The sequence below is a fragment of the Idiotropiscis lumnitzeri genome, chromosome 17, assembly GCF_059441095.1.
Source record: "Idiotropiscis lumnitzeri isolate Australia: NSW breed Sydney's pygmy pipehorse chromosome 17, RoL_Ilum_1.0, whole genome shotgun sequence".
Taxonomy (NCBI): Eukaryota; Metazoa; Chordata; class Actinopteri; order Syngnathiformes; family Syngnathidae; genus Idiotropiscis; species Idiotropiscis lumnitzeri.
Genome location: NC_142407.1, coordinates 526,303 through 539,849, shown reverse-complemented (window position 1 = coordinate 539,849; position 13,547 = coordinate 526,303). Strand labels below are relative to the sequence as shown.

Genomic DNA, 13,547 nt, shown 5'->3' with positions numbered 1-13,547 from the left:
GGTGTGGTCTAGTATCCCCAATCCTGGTTTGGTATCACGATAGTTTGAGGATATTTTTTAAAGATTTTTCTTTTAAATCAGTGTTGATCACAGTGCATATTTCAGGTGATTTTTTTATTTTTAAATGCCACATCAAATTTTGAAGTGACCACTTTTTGTGGACAACTGGGGTGGTCTGGTGTCCCGCAGAACTTGTCTGGTATCACGATAGCTTGAGGATTTTGTAATGATTTTAATTTTTTTAATCATTGGTGACGACAGACAAATAAGCAAATTTTCACGCTTTTATTTTTAAATATCCCATCAGATTTTGATGGGACCACATTTGTTTTTACGGTTCCGTCACCACGCGAGTGGCTACCTGCTAAAGCAGCACGGCTCACTATTTGAGCCTTTTTCGCGTGTTTTTCCCTTTACCCAGTTTTATTTATTTTACCTCATCGCAGCAATGGACATCCAAATTGCGGTGGTTTTATTGCTGCTGGGGGCTGTTTTTTGCGTGATCGTGTCCGGAGATGTCACTGGGAGCTACGGATCAATCGTTTACACAAGAGATCAGCTGTTAGCACTTCGTGCTAACCCCGTGCCGACTCCCGGAGCGAGACCCGATATCCCCCACGAGTTGAGGAGGAAGAGACGGGGGATGTCGCGCGGGGGCGAAACGCCAGGCAAAGAGGAGGCGTGACCACCCCGTCCTCCTGTCCGTTTTTATGGGAAATGTTAGATACCTTCCCAAGAAAATGGACGAGCTAACAGCGCTAACGCGGCACAAGAGGAACTTCCAATGAGCTAGCTTGCTGATGTTCACGGATTCATGGCTAACAGACCTAACGCCGGACACCGTCGTGGAATTTGACGGCTTCCAAATACTACTTGCGGACAGGACACTGGAAAGCGGTAAGAGGAAAGAGGAGGGCTGGCTGTGTTTGTTAATGATAGATAGTGTAACCCTAGGCACATCACAGCTAAGGAGCAACTTTCCAGTCGGGACAATGAGCTGCTAGCTGTTAGCATGCGTCCATACTTGACAAGCATCGCGAGTTAACAAGGACGTGCACGTAACAGGTGCGTGAGTAAACTGCTTAAAACTTTGATCGTCATTCAGCTGACCTACAAATTGAGACGCTACAGTCAGTTTGACGTTTTTGTTTGCTTGATTGTGGATTGACATGGAGGAACAAGACAGTGGAAAGCGGACATTAAAAATGACGGAGAAAAGCTGTAGAAGATCACAAGCCTAAACGGATGCAGGCACGCAGGTGCAAATTTGCTCAATTGACCTCCATGCAACGTCAAATTGAACAATTGATGGAGGATGATGCAAATGTTGACGCTGTAAAAAACTGAGCTTCGTGTTTGCTTTAGCGGCATGGAGCAAGAATTTGTGGACCTCAATTCCGGTGTGCAAAATTTAAAGACTGAAGAGGATTTTGCCGATGACCAAAATAACTGGTTTGATCCAAAAAATGTAATTAATGGAAATGTGAGCAATGGAAGAAGGACGTTTTGAAACGTGCAGAGGAAGGATGCAATAAACAAATATCACCTGATGATAGTAGATCTGCATCAACTAACTACACCCATAGAAGTAGAAGTAAAGAATCTAACAGACAGAAGCTCACTTCTGTCAACGTCTTCAATTAAATTAAAGGCTCAAATGGAACGAGCATGTTTAAAGGCAAAGGCTGCTGATTTACAACAAAGGTTGGCACTTGAGCAAGAAGAAGCTGCAATTAAGGCAAAGAAGCAAATGCATGCAATGCAAACGGCACTCCCTGAGTCTGATGCTAAATTGGATGTCTTGAGAAGATATGAAAATACCCAGGAGGATGGTATCCACATTCCTGATGAGTGTGTTACAATTTAAACAAGGAAAAACATTCAATTACCATCACAGCCTATCAGAGCAACAAGCAGTGTTGACCTGAAATGCTCCCACTTCGACTATTCCAATGGCTAGATTTCCACATCAGACAGAAAGTAGAGAACAACAGGGACATGTGCTTGATGGCCTTTGCCAAGCAATCTCACAGCAAGCCAGTGTCGCAGAATACTTAGCAAAGAGTCAAAAAGCATCGCTACTTCCCGAACTTTCCATTCCTACGTTTAAAGGCGACCCTCTGCATTATAAAACCTGTATAGGTGCCATTGAACATGGGATTGAAGGCCGTACAAGTGATAACCGTGATCATCTTCAATTTTAGCTGCAGTATACTAGTGAACAACCACATGAGTTGGTGAAGAGCTGCATCCATATGGAACCTCTGACAGGATATACCAAAGCAAAACAAATCTTGAAGGAGTTTTATGGTGATGACTTCATGATAGCAGAAGCATATTTAAAGGAAGCCATGGATTGGCCAACAATCAAGTCTGAAGATGGTGTTGCACTTCAGTCTTTCACATTATTCCTTATGGGCTGTTTGAACATAATGGCAGATGTTAATTACATGGAGGACTTGGACAACATGGCTAATATAAAGGCATTGGCAAACAAACTTCCATACAGACTTATAGAATCTTGGAGAAAATTTGCCTGCAATCTCCAAGAAAGAACAAATAGAAGAGTGAAGTTTAAGGATTTTGTTGACTTTGTTGACAAGCACGAAAGATTCTATAAAACAGAAAACAAAATCACAACACACAGAAACACCAAAATCAAAGAAAGTCTTCACAACAGTCATTGTGCCCGCCAAGATGGAAAACAACAAAACCACCACGCCAAAGGCAGAACCTGTTTCAGTGGATGCTATTGCCAAACCATGTGCTAATTGTAATGGAGAGCAACAGTCTCACAATTTGTAAGGAATTTAGGAGAAAGCATCACAAGGATAAGATTGACTTCTTGAGGAGCAAGGGTCTGTGTTTTGCATGTTTGATGCACGGTCGCATTAGCAGTTGCTGGAAACAAAAGCTTCAATGTCAAGAATGCTCTAGACTGCATCCTACAGCACTACACATTGTCCATAAACTTCTGCAAAGAAACAGCCTAAGACGATTGTGAATAGCAGTACCTATTAAGCGCCCTCGTACAAACAACAGAAACCTGGGGTGTCACTGGGGCCTGTAAATAGGACTGCATCCTTTCAATAATTCCGGGATGGGTCAAGGCACAAAAAGGAACCAAGACAGTGACGACTTACTGTCCGGTTTAAAAATGCCCTGACGCCTTTTTTTAGACTGAAATAACTTACTAAAGTTTTCGTTTTGTGCCATTCAGAATGGGAGAGGGAGCCAGGAGGCGAAACAGCCGTCTTGCCAGTTCAATCCCGCACACCCTCTGACTCTCACCCTCCGTTCTGCCTTTTTATTGAAACTAACTCATCAATAACTAATCACCAGAAGACAGAAAAGCATCAACAACTAATCACCAAGAGACAGAAAACATCAATAACTCACGGTATAAAGGTCAGTTTAACTAAAGCATCAATAACTAATCACCAGGGACTCCAGCAGGCAGAAAATCATAACCCAAGGTCAGTTTAACTAAACACATCTTCAGGATGGGGTGTCTGTGTGTGTGTGTGTTAAAATAACAAGTAAGTGTCTCTGTGTGTGTTAAACATTAATGAGTGTATAAAAACATGATTATGAATACACAAACTGATTACCTATCCTCAGCCCATCTTACATTTCCCCCCTGTTGTGGATTTAAAAATCATGTCCTTACGGCTTTAAGACAGATCATCATAATGAAATCATACAACAGTGTGATCATCAGTGGAGGAGCGAAAACCTCACATTAGGGAAAAATTCCCCTCCTCCCTTCCGGCGTAGAATGAGATCCTCATAATTTGATGACCATCAGGGAATAAAACTTGTCCCTGGGGTGACTTGGTGGAGGCCCTTGCCTCGTTGTAGGAGAGGACAGCCGTCCTTACCTCCCGGATCTTCGTGTATGGTGTGTGTGTGTGTGCACGTGTGTGGACAGGGGCAAGAAGTCCATGTGTTTTTACGTTTTAGTGTCCAGTTTGAGTTCGTCATTCTCAACATTAATCAGGTTGTAACGGTACATTTGGGCAACAAACCTACGATTAACCATCATCTTTGTCATAAAAATAATGCAACATGAACAGACTAAACATAACAAAATGAAAACTATAATTATCCCTATATATTGTTTTTTTAAATTCTTCATAGTGGTCATAACATCAATAATTGTTTCATTTTTATTAAAAATTTAAATGCAGTAATGTACTCCAATCAAGGCTGATATTCCTTTGTTATGTACGTCATTAATTTCCAAACAATATCTAATCTTTTTGTTCTGTGGCTTCAACATATTTATCATCTCATCAATATTAGCACCACAGAGTACTGAGTTTCGAGATCCTCACAATAGTCGTTCTCAAAATGATATTTTTTTTTATCAATTTAGCTTTGTTAAGGTAAGATATTTTATTGACAATCTAACATTAATATGCAAAGAACATGTACATTAGTACGAAATGTAAAAAAAAATTGTGGTGGGGGGGGTGCGAATTGTTTTCTTCTTGGTAGGGGGGGCATGACAGGAAATAATTGAGAACCACTGGTCTAGTCACACACCAGCTCGGGTTCATTCCCTACCAGAGAAATGACATTCCATGTCCCCAGAGCTAGGCGCTTTATGTTGCCGGGGATTGGACTGCCTTTGACTGCCTCCTAGCTCAAAGGAAACCCAAATTCTTTGGTCCCGCCCACTGGTAGTGAGCCGAAGCCCTTGTATTAAATAATAAATAAATACATAAAATAAAAAAATTAATAAATTTAAAAAACGGACCGATCCACTGCTTGGGTTAGTTTGACCCACCTTGAGATCCGTTCCCACTCAGTGACAGTGTCTACAAGCCACTGCCACCAGGCCAGTGAACCGACGTCCAGGCAGTGACAAAAAACGTGATCAAATTACATTGCTCATCATAAGGTGTTTGTGAGACGCTCTTTGTATGTTTCCTCAATTAAGACCTGTTTTCCATTGGTGTATTTGAAAAAAGTGGTGAACCTGTTAAATTCACTACAAAACGTTAAGAAGATGAAAGTAATGTTTGAAGGAATATTATTTTTCTATCGACATGCCGGCGGGCGGGCACAGATAGAGAGTGATAAAGCAGCACCTCCCGCGCGGGGCGTGCTGACGAAAAGGCAAGCGCTCCTCCTCTCATCGCGTCCTTATTAAGACAGAAAAAAGACGCTGTTGAATTTGACCTATTCGCAGTTCGAGCAGGTGCTTAACGCTGGAGAATATCACCACTTCGAAGTTCGAACTGCTGTTGAAACGGAGAGGTAAGTGTTTTTCGTTTGTTTTTATTCAAAACATGCCTCGAGTGCATTTGTTCATGGTTAGAGATAGTTGTGTGGAAAACACTATACAAAGTAGCACCATGGATGTGGGCCTACAACACTGGCCTAGCAAACATGTGCTCCTACATCGACATAATTGACGAGCTCCAGTTAAGCATTGAATAATTATAAAACGTCATGGTGCTTTTACTCATTTAAAGAACTAAACCGACGCGTATTTTCATCCGGTGGTCAGGTTTGCATTGAATGTGAGCACGAGGGACGCTAGCTTGTTGCGTTAGCTTTGCGGAGCTAACAGCTTGCACTTTTGTTATAGAACAACAGAATGCAAGTACCATGATAATTTCTGTCATTAATTTTTGTGTAAGACACGATGTTCACTGGTTAATTACATGATTCTTAAAGCAAAGGTTACTGTGAATGCAATTTTGGTAAGATTTTTGTAGTCACACTGCATAAATCTGTCTGTCTGTTGTTTAAACTTCAATATAAACTATTATGGTTGAAATCGTTAATTGGGATGGAGGGATTGATATTTTTTTAATTTATAATTTATTTTTCTTACACTGATATTGTTAAAACTCCATTTAGCCTATAGTATTAATAATTCTCAACACAAAACTGTCTTTTTTCTTTATAGAATAAACAATGCCTTCCCTGAGATGCAGGAAGTCCCCAAAGCAGGATACTATTGAACATGCAGTCAAGGGTCTGGACAAGACTGCAGAGTTAGAAGCGAAGTATATAAACTCATTTAAAGGTATGATGTTAACGCTTTTGCTAAGATATATTATTGTTTTCTGATAACCAAGCTGACATCGTTTTTTAAGTGGTTATTTTACATTAAGAGTGTCTTGAACTTTTCTTTTGTCAGTTTCAAGTTATTTCAGTGAGCGTGAAACCTGATGGTAGGAGTTCTATCTAAATTAAGGCTGTACTTGATGACGCCCTCCGGCATTTTTATACCACAATAGACCGGTGAACAAGTCCGATATTGATAGTCTAGTGTAAAGCACGTTATACGTCACAGAGATCACGTGACGCGATCCAATATGACTGTGTATACAGTGTATGTCATTGTTATGAAACTAAATAATCTTAAAGTTTTTTTTTTACGTAACCAGGTGCCATTGACATTTGTACTTTCAGTCCTAATACATACTGGCTAATGCAATGCTGGAAAATGAATTTTGGCTGGTCTGTTCCTTTAAAATCATAAAGAAGGGCTCTGCTCTATCCCTCACAAGAAGCAATGTTTCAAACCACCCTACATTAGTATAGTGGCCCAAATGAATATGATGACTCCTTATTTGTGTGCTTAAAAATATGACGAAGCTATCTTGATTTCCCTGTTAACTAGGTCGAGGAGTATTTACCAAGGCCCCTTTCAGGAAAGATGACTTTATTCTTTATTATGGAGTACAGAGGAAAATTGATAGATTCTGATAAATCTCAACGCAGGAAGATGGATGGAAGAGGCACTGTCTTTTTGGAGGTGAGGCAAAGATTGAGATGTTATCTTATTTTTGTTTTTATTTAAAAAAATAAACACATACTCATCCCATAAGTGTTAGGGGAAAAATCATTCTCTAAGCAAAAATGTATACCGTATTTTCGCACCCAAAAGACGCGCCGTGTCAAAGGGCGCAACACCTGTTGAGGCCGCTATTTCTGTCTTTGTAACATATACTGGACGCACCGCCTGACAAGACGATAGCACAGCTGCTGTTAGCATAGCATGAACTTGGCAGAGCTGCCCACACTGACACAGCCGATAGCAGCCTACTATGCCCCAATAACATGAGCAATCACCCCATTGTTGCAGCAGACGCCAAGTCTCTATTGACAATAGCTGACAATGGCTCAGGCCAATATTAGGTGCATTGGCAATAGCCTACAAAGCAACGTCAGGGGAGGGACTTGGCTGCTCACCACACTCCTTAGAGTCACGGTTTCAAAAAAAAATAAAAAACTCATCATACAAGCAAACAATGAAACATAGAAATAAGATTAACACAAACATGTATCTCTCATGCCATCAATATACCCCAAAAAAATGAAAATAATACAAAAGCCACTCAGCCTTAGCTAATTCAAGCAATGCATTCTGGGAGCAGAGACCCACAATCCCATAGCTGTTTAGAGAGATTTGCATGGCTGTTTAAAGAGATGTGCTGTTATGCTTTGGACTTTTTGTCTGTTGTCTAAACCTGGGACGTTTCTTGCTTGCAATAACATAAATGATAAGACAGACTAAAACATTGTGGACAGCTGCCCTTTGTCCAGCTTTTTCCAACACCATCACCCAAACATTATAGTCAGATGGTGTATTTGTCACGGTCGATTGTAAGCATGGACAACTCACTCTTTGCCCAGCAGGGTGTGCTAACATGCACTTCCAACAGCTCGTTGATGACAAGGGCTGATGGACGTGAGTGGTACTTTGTCCATTTAATGGACGCATCGACTGACAGGGCGCTTTGTTTGCTTATGACTGCGAAAATACGGTAATTACTTTTATTCATGCGTTGAATCTGTACAAATGAAAATATAGACCATGAAGTCTCAAAGACAAGCTGTTAATAGGGTCTGATTCCAATAGAAATTTCTTGTATGATTTGATTTAGAAGATTTAAAAATTGTGGATTTCCTATTTTTATGTTTTGTGTACACAAGATTGTCTCAAAGATTAATTTCTGACATTGATTGAATAATTGTTTTTTTTTTTTTTAAATCTATTTTAAGTGTTGATGCCGCTCAAGAAGATGGCAGTCTGGGAAGACTGGTTAATGATGACCACATGCACCCCAACTGTAAAATGAAGAAGAAGACAACAGAGGACAGACCACACCTCTGTCTGTTTGCGCTCCGAGACATTGATGTTGGCGAAGAAATAACTTAAGACTATGGACCAGCTGGCCTTGGAGAACACAGGTTTGTAAGATGCATCTTTAAGTACAATAACAGAGCCCACTTGTGGTGTTCTGGTGATGTAGTTTCCAATTAGTTTGGCAATCTAATAAATGTATGTTGAGGTTTCTATGGAAGTTGAACATGCTGACTGACTGGGGGAGTTCTCCATTGTCCACTATCTGTAATTCAAATTTGTGGGTCTGAGTCAAAGTTTGGCTCTTCAGGAACAACGAACTGGTCAGGGAGTGACAGTATTACAAAGTTCTGCGTTACTCTTTTCTGGGCGGTGGCCCTGTTAGGCCATCATATGCCATATTGCAAATATACCCATTGTGGGACTAATTAAGGACATCTTTATGTTGTGGTTTCCCTACCAGAACCAGCACCAACCCTGTATATTCATGATATAAAACACTGTTTCAATTTGATATTTAGCCTTTCTATACTGTAAAAATAGAAGACCCCAGGCTTTCCTGCGCCCCCTTGCCCAATTGGTGGTGTTCAGGAGACAACCTGGGACTGAAATATCAGTCACAACCAGTGTTGTTTTCGTCACTGATGACTATGACGAAAATACTTCGTTAACGCCCCTTTTTTAATGACGATGACAAGCTAAACGAGGTTCTTTTATGACGAAAACATGACGTGATGTACATGAATTTTTTTCGTTGACGAGACAAAATTGTTAGCATGTGGTTCATAAATTATTTTATGTTGCTTTTAGTGAAATAAAGCCACAACAGTTGCCCAACAAAATGTTTTGCTTCTCTGCTTATTTTGGAGCAGTGAGCATTGATTCCACTGTTGCCACTTTTTTCTGTTTGTAATGAAGAATCCTTTGTAGTCCATCCAAAAGTCTTTGTTATTGGGTGGAAACCTTGAATGCCTTGTTTTAACTCAAATGGACTTAAACCCATCCATCCATCCATCCGTTATCTGTACCGCTTCTCCTCACTAGGGTCGCGGGGGGTGTTGGAGCCGATCCCAGCTGTCTTCGGCAGTAGGCGAGGTACACCCTTGAATTGGTGTCCAGCCAATCGCAGGGCATACATAGACGAACAACCATCCACGCTCACACTCATGCCTAGGGGCAATTAGAGTGTCCAAGCAACTTGCCATGCATGTTTTAAGAATATGGGAGGAAACCGAATTACCCAGAGGAAACCCACGCAGGAAGGCCGGAGCCAGAATCGTACCTACGACCTCAATATTGTGAGGCCATCCTGCTAACCAGTTGGGCCACCGTGCCGCTTGGACTAAAACCTTTGTGAATAAATTGACGAAAACTAGGGTAAAACTTTTTTTGCGTTTCCGTCGATTAAAACTGGACTAAAACCCTTTTTTTAGTTTTCGTTGACTAAAACTGGACTAAAACTATAACGAATTGGGATGACTAAATGTGATGTAAACAAATCAGCACTTTGTCCAAATGACTTGGACAAAATCTAAAATGCCTGCCAAAAACAACACTGGTCACAACACGCGTCTACAGAAGATTAATTGGCATGGGCGAAATTAATTAGTTTTATTTCATTCATGAGCTTATGTTTTGTTTTGGGTGGCTAAGGCTTAAAATGTGTAAAAATCTAATCCAACCTCAAATATAATTAATTCAATAAATTTATGATGCTACTAAAACATCGAAGCAGCCTCCTCCAGGCTTTACAGACTCAGAAATGGATGTATGCGTATCGTGTACTCATCCTGTCGTGTCTCGAGATGTTAAAATTGCAGTTAGATAGACGTGTGCTGATTAGACAAGACTTCTAATATATCTGGTGTCACAGGATATTTGTCAGTGAATGTGTATGTCTGGTTTGAGGCTCACTCAGCTTTTTCTTGTGTTGTGGGGTCCAGTTGAGTTGAATTGCGTGTCAGGTATGTTGGCCATCTGACACCCAACTGTCAGGTTTGTGTTTGTGGGGACCCCGTAGAGCCATTTTTATTGTTGACATAAATCATAGCTAATCATCTTTTCCTTCATTATCATATGAAATACAGTTAGGAGTTGTATGTGCCTTTACTATGTTATAATCTTAGAACCTACCAGCCACTACAGGTGTCCGACAAGAAGACTTTTGGCTGTCCTGTGCTCCATTGCGCCCCTGGTGGCGTTCAAAAGACAACCTGTGACTGAAATATCAGTCACAACATATCTCTACTGAAGATTAATTGTCATGCGCTAAAGTAATTGGTTTTGTTTCATTCGTGAACTTGTTAGTTTTTGTTTTGGGTGGCCAAAGCCTAAAATGTGTAAAATTCTGATCCATTTTCTTTTTTTAATTCATTAAATTAATATTCAACTTGTTCATTAGGATGGAGGACAACCGACAATGACTGAATCGGCTGAGGTTGATGCCACCAGAACATCGAAGCAGCCTTCTCAAGTTTTGACAGACTCTGAAAAGGAGGTATGCGTATCATGTGGTCATCCTGTCGTGTCTTGAGATGTTAAAATTACAGTTAGATAGACCTGTGCTGGTTGGACAAGTTTTCTAATATATCTGGACATAAATCGTAGCTAATAATATTTTCCCTCATCATCATATGATATACAGTTATGCCTAGTATATGTCTTTACTATGTTACAATCTAAGAACCTACCAGCCACTACAGTTCTCTCATTGGGAGACTTAAGCTTTCGTCAGGTTGTCGACTGCTGCATTGCCCCCTTGTTGGCTTTAAGTACACAACCTGTAACTGAATTATCTGTCAGAACAGAACCTATGTGTCTACAGCAGGTGATTTGGCATGTGGATTCTTCAGATTTTTAGAAAATAGGTAAAATTGTGATCAAAAGTTTAAAATGTCTAAAATTCTGGTATAGTTTGCAATAGTATATCTATTAAATCATTTCAAAACTTCTTAACAAGGATGGAGAACATTGGCTGTGACCGAATTGGTTGAGGTTTAGATTACCAGGACCATTGAGCAGCCTCCTCGGGATCTACAAATTTAGGAATGAAGATATGCATCCCATGTTACAATCCTGTTATGGCCCGAGGTTTTGAAGTTGCAGTTACATATTGGGCTGGGCGATATGGCTGATAAGTACATAGCGATATAAGTATTTCATATGGGTCCATCGATACACATTGAATTCTTTTTTTATATTATTTTATTTATTATCGTTTTTATTTTCCAATATTTTCACTGCCCTGTTAAAAAAACATTTAATGTAGTTTTCCTCCCGGGAGCTTTTTGTTACGGTCAATTAATTTTGTTATTACATTATTTTGTCATATCATTCATCAATATTTTAGTTTTTTTTTTTTTTTCAAATAGAATTAAGACCTTTTTCTGTGCAGATTCCTCTGGGGATTAAGTATTTAATGGGTTCTCAATTTTCTCTTGGACTCTGATGCAACCCAGTCTCCTCCCTTGGACAAAAAATATGGGCTGAATCTTCCTTGGAATAACGACACAGATTCTGACGAATCATTGTCAAATCCTGCCCCTGAACTTTGCGCCTCAGACCCAGACCATATTACTATCCCAAGGCTCAGGAGGACCAAAAGTATACAGGTAAACAACCCATATAGATTTCAGGGAATCTTACAAGCAAATTGCATATATTTTATTGGTCTCCTGCCTTCTATCCTTTATATTTCGTTGTTGTTGTTTTTTAGATTAAAAAAACAGGCTGACTTTGGAATGGATAAGCATTATTACTCCAACTCAGATGACAGTGGAGATGAATATATTCCGGATACAAGTGAGGCCTCTGATTCAGACGGAAGTGAATCTTTGAAAATTGTGGACCCTCTCTTGAAGTCTAAGAATGCCTTCAGAGATTTTTCTCCCACACCACGAATCTCAAAAGCCACCTCAACGCAGGTTGTTAATCAAGGGCGTTCACCCGTTCGGAGGAGTAGCAGCACTGGTGTGATTCTTGAATTCTATGGCTCTTCAAATATTTGTGCAGTTTAACACAAATCATCCAAAATAGAATTCAAGCACATCTGTGACAGAAATTCAAATTCAGAAGTCAAAGAGAGAGAACAAAAAAAAAAATCTAATGCTGCGCTTCTTCCGAAGACATATACTGTAAACATTAAATGTATGTTAGGACAATCTTGAAAAAAGTATTAGAACACCCTTTACTTTTATTTCTTGTTAATTTTATTAACCAAAATATGTCCATTTTTATTACAGATTAATGAATACAAAATTAAAACTCTAATCAGCTACTTTTTAATCGTTATATTTGTATAAACAAATGTTATACATCTGTGTGTTAACTTATACAAGAAATGACGGAAAAGCAAGGGTGGTTTAGTATTTTTTTATCGTATATAGTCTGTATAATATCTTTAACCTATGCTGATGCTGTTTAATACTGATTTAAATAATAATAATAATGTCATAATCTGTTGGTTTTACATGAACAAAACCTTTCAAGCACTTTTTAAAATTCTAAATACTACCTCTTGTCAGTAAGTTGGTTCACAGCACTGCCTTGGAGTGAAAGTGTGTAGTGCTGAGACAGTCGGTATGTGCTGAGTCGTCTGACGTTTGTGTGACTGGTACCCAGGAAGGTAGCAAAACCAGGCAGTGTGTATGTCGTACCCAGGAAGGCAGAGAAACCAAGCAAGATGTATGTGGTACCCACGAAGGCAGAGAAACTAAGCAGTGTGTATGTGGTACCCGGGAAGGTAGCAAAACCAGGGAGTGTGCATAGATACAGACCCCAAAAGTGATTAAAACCAAATAAAGTCCCCAGAAGATCATCTGTAGTCAGGTGAAGGACCCTGTACTTTGTTCAACTCATTTACTCCCTTAGACGTACAAAGACGTCTTTTAATGCAATGGCGCCCTCTACCAAAGACGTATAAGTACGTTTCCTGTCTTTTTTACGTCATAGTGTACATAAGGGTCTGATGCAACCTCTGACTGAGAATCAGCCTTGTCCGCATTGTGAATCATGTAAAAATCACCCAGCAGGGGGCAGAGGTGCAAAAGATCCGCCTTGAATCTGCGCCAGAGGTACAAATGGGGGGCGGGATCCTGGGGTAGACTTATAAGTGTGGAGAGCAGCGTGGGTAGCAGCAGCATCGGCAGCACTAGCAGCAGTCGCATTAGTAGCGTTAGCAATGAAATCCTCCAAGCAAATGACGATCGAGGAATGCGTTTTTGTAAAAAAAAGCTTCCTAAAAGCATCAAGGCGATGGAGACGCTTTGGTTGAGAGGATGACGCTTCGTCGTCGTCACAACAAACAGGCGTCTAAAGAGGGTGCGCGTGCCTTGCGGCCTGCATCGCCTGCCTTCGGACAATAGCCAAAGCAGCTGAGAGTCCTCACCAGATCCCCCCGAACGAGGAGGTAAGCGCTCGCAAGTTACCATTGAACATG

General features: G+C 40.3%; 1 long non-coding RNA gene across 2 annotated transcripts; it reads left to right on the top strand.

Annotated features, from left to right (window-relative positions):
• Positions 1–5,078: 5,078 nt before the first annotated feature.
• Positions 5,079–11,955, top strand: LOC148319676 (uncharacterized). Of its 2 annotated transcripts, none has more exons than XR_015839656.1 (7): positions 5,079–5,265; positions 5,924–6,043; positions 6,644–6,778; positions 8,029–8,217; positions 10,512–10,607; positions 11,505–11,721; positions 11,826–11,955. It is a non-coding gene; the product is annotated as an uncharacterized LOC148319676 (long non-coding RNA). The 2 variants fall into 2 exon arrangements; XR_015839655.1 differs by having other exon boundaries at positions 5,081–5,265; positions 11,569–11,721.
• Positions 11,956–13,547: the final 1,592 nt, after the last annotated feature.